The sequence below is a fragment of the Belonocnema kinseyi genome, chromosome 6 (genome assembly GCF_010883055.1).
Source record: "Belonocnema kinseyi isolate 2016_QV_RU_SX_M_011 chromosome 6, B_treatae_v1, whole genome shotgun sequence".
Taxonomy (NCBI): Eukaryota; Metazoa; Arthropoda; class Insecta; order Hymenoptera; family Cynipidae; genus Belonocnema; species Belonocnema kinseyi.
In genome coordinates, this window is record NC_046662.1 from 84,761,504 (window position 1) to 84,768,292 (window position 6,789).

Genomic DNA, 6,789 nt, shown 5'->3' on the forward strand with positions numbered 1-6,789 from the left:
GAAAAGTCTGGGATACTTCTCGTGAATTTCCGAGATAGCCGGTGTCTTCTTTGAAATTTACTCTCTCCTATTCTAGAAAGTCTGTCTGAGTAACAAAATAATGTTCTCTCTTTCTGCGTCAACGAATTGACAGTGGTTGTGTTTAGAAATTCACTAATGAATTGGTAGTTCCCGGAAATGACTAATAAAATTAGTCATTTGTTTGACTAGTTCAATTGGTATGGTACTAACAATGGCCCGTTGACTAATTCATTAGTCAAAACATTGAAAGTAACTAATTTTTCAGTCAAAATTGAGTGTGCTGATTGAATCAGTTAAATTTTAACTAATCCAGATTTAGCGAGTTTATTTTAAAAAGACATAAAATTATTGAACTAATTATATAACTGACATGAAAGAAACGAGTTTTTCCGTCGGAAAATGTCAGAATAATGCATATTTTTAAAAAAAGCATATAAGCTATCAATTAATTATGAATTTTGCTGAAATTATCATGAAGTTCCAATTAAGCAGACTGAGATTGAAAACACAAAATTTTTTTCTCGACAGATGCCCGAATAATGCATTTTTAAATTAAATTTCTTTAAAGAAGACATTAAATTATTTACCTAAATATGAATTTTGTTGAAGTTATCGTAAAGTTCCCAATCAGAAGTACTGAAATTGAATAAAAACTAATTTTTCCGTCGACAAATGTCCAATCAATGGATTTATTTATTAAATTTACTTTAAAAAAAACATAAAATTTATCAAAAAATTATGAATTTTATCGAAATTGTCATGAGCTTCCTTTTTTAACTGATTTGTTTATAATATTAACTTCTTCATTATAATATTGTTTCCATCCAAATGCCTTGCAATAAAACTTAAAAGAACTTAAAATTATTGGAAATTATAGAAAAAATACTTTGAACAAATAATTACATTATGAGATGCGAAATTTTAAAAGCTTTTTAACGGTTTTCCAACCAAATTCCTCGCTCCTTTTTCAGCGAGTAATCACCGTTCAAAGGTCAAAGTTCGGAAAAAATCTGAATCACTTGGAAGTATTCCCGAAAAAATAAAGAATAATTCGGAAATGCTATAGAACAGGAACAAAACCATATAAAAATAGCAAATTTTTTTTATCCTTTCGGGAAATTTTTTTATACTTTCATAGGGTATATTTCTATGAATCTATAACGGAAATTTTTACTTTTAGTACCAAAATGACTACCGTAAACGAAAATGTTTTATTGAAGTTATATAACGTTACAATCTTTTTGATAATGTTCATATTTTCATTACGAAAATTATTTTTCCTACAAAATAAGATATTTTTTCCCCTTATATTCAGATATTCTAAGGTTATCAGGGCAGAACTAGATAATAAAAAAATCCGAATTTTACAGGAGAGCAAAAAAACATTCTATAAAATCGATATCACCACATGATAAGACAACAAATGAATTTCCGATATTGCGTGTTGCTGAGTCAATCCCGCACCAATTTGATTAGGAAAATTTATCTACTTTCTACGAAATAGATGTATCAGTTGACAATCTTGAAGTGACACTAACCACAAATTGGAACAGGCTCATCTGCTGATTGCGATAAAAATATGAAATAGTCAGTTTCAATAGAAATTAAAATTTAATCCCGAAATGTTGAAATTCTGAATTAACTCAATTAACCCGGCACCCCGGCACTCAGATCCCAAACTTTTTTTCATTACTCAGGTACCGAGATATTACTTGACGGATCAGGTAAACACCCGGATTTCAGGTATTCGGGTATCAGAAAAATTCTTATCACTAAGTTTAACCAAAAATATATTTCTATTTTAAATAAAAGAAAGTTGAACTGCATCAAAGAAAAAGACTCAATAAAATAATTGAATCCTGAATCAAAACATTCACTTTCAACAAAACAGTTACATTTATATTTTTAACTTAAAAGTATGAAATTTCTACCAAAAGTGATGAATTCTCAACTGAAATGATGAATTATTCAACCAGAGAGACAAGTTTTCAAGAAGTCAAAATTTGTCAGTCAAGAAAGAAAAAAAATGTATCCATCATGTAGAATTTTCATGGCGAAAGTGCTTTATATAAACCAGTTGAATTTTCAACCAAATAAATTGGATTTTCAACCAATAAGATTAATTTTCTACTAAAAAGACTAATTCTTGACATAATGCATTTTTAACCAAATAGATGAATTTTTTGACTGAGAAAGATCAAATTTCAATTAAAAATGAAATACTTTAATTCTCATTTAATTTAAGTAATTTTCAATAAAAGAAAACTAATTTTCTACAAGACAGTAGAATTTTCTACTAAATAGTTGAATTTTATAAAATTCTACCAAACAGTTTGATTTCTATCCAAATGTTCAATTTTAGAGTCAACGAATTTAATCTTCAACAGAAACAGATTAATTTTTAACCAAAGATAATGAAATTAATAATCCATTAAACTCTTCTTTTTTGGAGACCCATATAAAAAAATTTGCTCCGTTGTGTTTCCATTTAAAGGCTCTCTAATTGTTATGTAAAGTTGCATCATTTGAACTAAAGAATTGATTCTCTACAGTAACACGATAGTCACATCATTGGAAGAATAGTAAATGAATTAATGGATCGTATCTTATAGATAAGTGATAATTACTCCTAAAAATGTGCAAAATATTTTTATCGAGAATAGTTAGTTACTAAAATCTTTCGCTAAAAAATAGGTGTGTCATGAAAATCTCGAAAGCATTGTTGTCGATTTTGCTCAACCCTGATTAGATCATTTTAAAACCCCGAAGGAAGGAATGCTGTAAAATTCACACACATGATTACGAACTAAGTTTTAGTTGGTGAACAGTGAAAAAAATATCATGTTTCGGCGCATATAGAACTCACAAAAATTTACCATTTAATCATGTGAATTGTAATTATTAATTTTTTAGCTGATATTATTTTTTTTGGTACAAAAATGAATTTTTAACACAATATATAAATTTTCAATCAAGAAAGATTTTCCAATCAATATAAAAGAAAAATCTCATCCAGAATGTTGAGTTTTCAAGACAAAAAGACGAATTAAAAAAAATAACATGTTTGTAAAAAATACATTTTTAAGAAGAAAAAAACATGAATTCTCAAGAATACTAGGTACATTTTTTACTAACGAAATAAACTTTCAACTAAAATTATGCATATTATAAAAAAAGCTTCAACCAAATAGGTGAATCTTCAACCCAAAATCTGATTTTTCTTCCAAAAAGGAAAATTTTCAATGAAATAGTTTAATTTTCAACCAAACAGATTAATTTTAGACCAAAAAAAGACAAATTTTCAACAAATTTTTTTCAACAATTTTGGAGAAATAAGTTTTTAATTAAAAGAAATAAATTTACAACAAACCGAAGAAATGAATTTCTAATCAAAAATATTAATTTTCTACCAAAAAAGCCAAACTTTTAACAAAATAGAGGAATTTTCAACTAAAGAAGATAAATGTTAAATCACACATGGAATATATTCCTAAAATGTAACTATAGTTACGTTGTAAGTTTAAAAAATAATTTCAAAACTGTTAACGAAATAATTCGATTTTGAGCACAAAAAAAAAGATTTTTCAACTAAAATGATGAAACATCAACCAAAAAAATGAAATTTGACCACTGTAAAATTTACAGGATGATTGGAGAGAGAACTGATTGAAACATCTTTGATATCCTAGACTTTTTCGTTTTTATTGCAAAAAATATTTAAAAAACTCTAAAGTGCAAATTTGTGAAGTGTCATATTATAGTATCAATGTAAGTTTTAAAATTGAATTAGCAAAAATTACTCACTTGTGCTAAATTCAATAATAAACATGATTGTCATATTTTTGTTACTCTTAAAATTTAAAAATAAAATTTTGATACAAAACAAAAAATTTATTACATTTATGTGAGAAAAATGTCCATAAAACGAAGTAACTCGAGCCTTATAGAAAATTCTAATCAAATTAAAGTAGTCGAATTCAAATAAATACAATATAATATATTAATATAATATATTAATATAATAAATAAGTACAATTTAATCTATATTGCAGCTTGTTAAAATGATTTGCAATCTAAAAAATTCTTACTTCATGTAAAGATCATCATATACGAAAAATGCGAGAAGAATTTTCCCATAATGAAAGTTGTGGGAATTTTTTTGAATGTAAGTACGCACATGCGAGTCAAATTAATTAAAATTTTATGTACATGATCACTTTTTTTGTGCTGATTTACCAACGCTTCCCACGGAATCTCAAATTGTCACATTGATGGCCGAAGTTGTAATATATGTGTTTAATAAAGTCGGCGAAGTGCGAGTCGAGTGCCGTACGAGTGTCGTGCGAGTGTCTCCAGTAACCGTCGGATTCATTAAGTAAATTATCTTAATTTATTTCAAAAATGAATGAAGGATCAAGCGTGAGCTTATTTATTGCATAAATTAAAGCTTTATCGTCCTTTCATGTTTCATGTTATTCGAAACTGTAACGTGACCTAATTAACTTCAATTAGAAAATTTTCTTCTGCACTCAGAAACCAGTGTTAGGTAAGTTACTTTTTTTTAGTAACTATGGTTGCAGATACATTAATTAGCAAAATAAGGGTTACCTAAGTTACCTAATAAGTTTGCTTTTCACTTCCTTGATTTTATAATTTAAAAAACAAATTACTACAGTGATAATCTTTTCCTAAAAAATAGTTGTGTCACAAAAATATCGAAAGCATTGTTGTCGCTTTTCTACAATGCCGTTTTGTTAATTTGAAAAACTCTTGGAAAAATAATGTTGCCGAATTTTCAGAAATAATTAACAACTTAATTTTAATTAGAGAGCTAAGAAGGATGCAACATTTATGTTCATAATTAAAATGAGAAAATTTTATGATATATTAATGTACAATTCTATTATCTAATTAAAGTCACACAAACAAATTTTCTGCAAAAAAGTTGAGTTTTTATCCAGTAAATATGTATTTTTAACACAAAAAAAGTTGAATTTATGAACAAAAAATATCAATCTTAAACCCACAAAAGAAGAATTTTCAACAAAATCAGTGAATTTCCTCAAAAAAATTTACAATTTCATAGCAAAAAAATGGCTAGATTATCAGTTAAACATATTTATTTTCAAGATAAAAAACTAATTTTAAGCAAAGAAATAAATTTTTAACTAAAATGGTGACTCTTGAACCAAAAAAAAGAACTTTAAAGCAACATTTGGATTTTCAACCCAAAAGATTAATTTTTTATCAAGAAGACAAATTTGGAACAAAATAGATCAATTTCGAACTAAAAACAATAAATTTTTCACCAATAATAGAATATTTACATTTTCAGTTAGAAAAAAAAGTTTCCAACTAAACAGATGAATTTCCAACCAACAAGAATTAATTTGTATAAAAAAGATCAATTTCAGACCAAAAATAGAATACTTAAATTTTGATTTAAAAGCATTAATTTTGATTGAGAAAAGTAGAGTAGAGTACTCGAATAAAATATGAGATATTCTCGTAATATGAGAAAGCGGGGTATCAGCTAAACTAAGAGACCCACTCTGTTGGTTCTGTCACTAACTTGTAGCCCTTGAAGAAAGAGTAATTTCGTGGTATAGTCCATTTTTCATTGAGCTTCTAAAGATTATAGACGAACTTTTTGTGAAATCGATGGTGGTCGAGTTCTTGGAAGGGAATTCTTTAAACCATATTTATTATTCATTAAATATGTAATTAGCAGTAAAGTTTGCCTGGAGTGATGGGGATTGAATAATTAAGTAGGAAAATATCGATAGTGTTGAAGTTATTCATTGTACAGGTCAGACATAGTAAGTGCATAGTTGCACGGTGTGGTTCTCATAATATGAGATACCTGTGGTTTTTATAACACTGGCTACGCGGGGGAGATTGGTTACAAAAGTGTTTGTAACTACTGCAAAAACTAAATATATCTAAATATCAGTAAATTTATACTTCAGAAACATAGAATGAAGTTTTTCATTAAAAACGATAATTTATTTTGCATTTTATTAGCTATTTCCTGGGGTATCTCATATTATGAGAATAGTTTGAAGAGTTTGGAAAAAGGACTTTTTTACATTTTTTGTATTTTCAGCATAAAAAAATTTTTTAATCAAATTTTTCATTTGAGCTCCGTATGACAAACTGAATTTCCTTTGAAATGACCTATATTACTTTTAAATTCAGTACACAGAATTCCAACAATCACGTCAGAGTTGGTATGTCATATTTGGGTACTCTCCTCTATATTTTCAACCAAATAAATTAATTTGGAGTCGAAAAAATAAATGTATAACCAACAAGATTAATTTTGTACCAAAAAAGATTAGCTTTTAACAAAATAAATAAATGTGTAATGAATGTGTACACAAATATTTAAATTTTCAAAGGAATTTTTAACCTAATACTTTAATTTTCAACCAAGTGAATACGTTTTCAATCAAGAGGATAAATTAATCAACAAAGAGTTTAATTTTCAAATGCAATAAATCATCAAGCAATAAAATATATTTTGAACTTATTAGTTCCTCGTTTAACGAACATTCAATCAAATTGTTATAGGTTGATGAATAGTTCTTAAAAACTTAATTTAAAAAGAAATAGGCGTTATTTAAAGTCGATAAAAAATGCAAATATATTTTGGAAAGTAAAACAATATATGCATACATGGTATAAAATTAGATTTGAGTAATAAGAATCTCACCCGGAATATCCTGCGGTAGTAAAAAGACTTATTCATAGAGTAATTAAATTAAC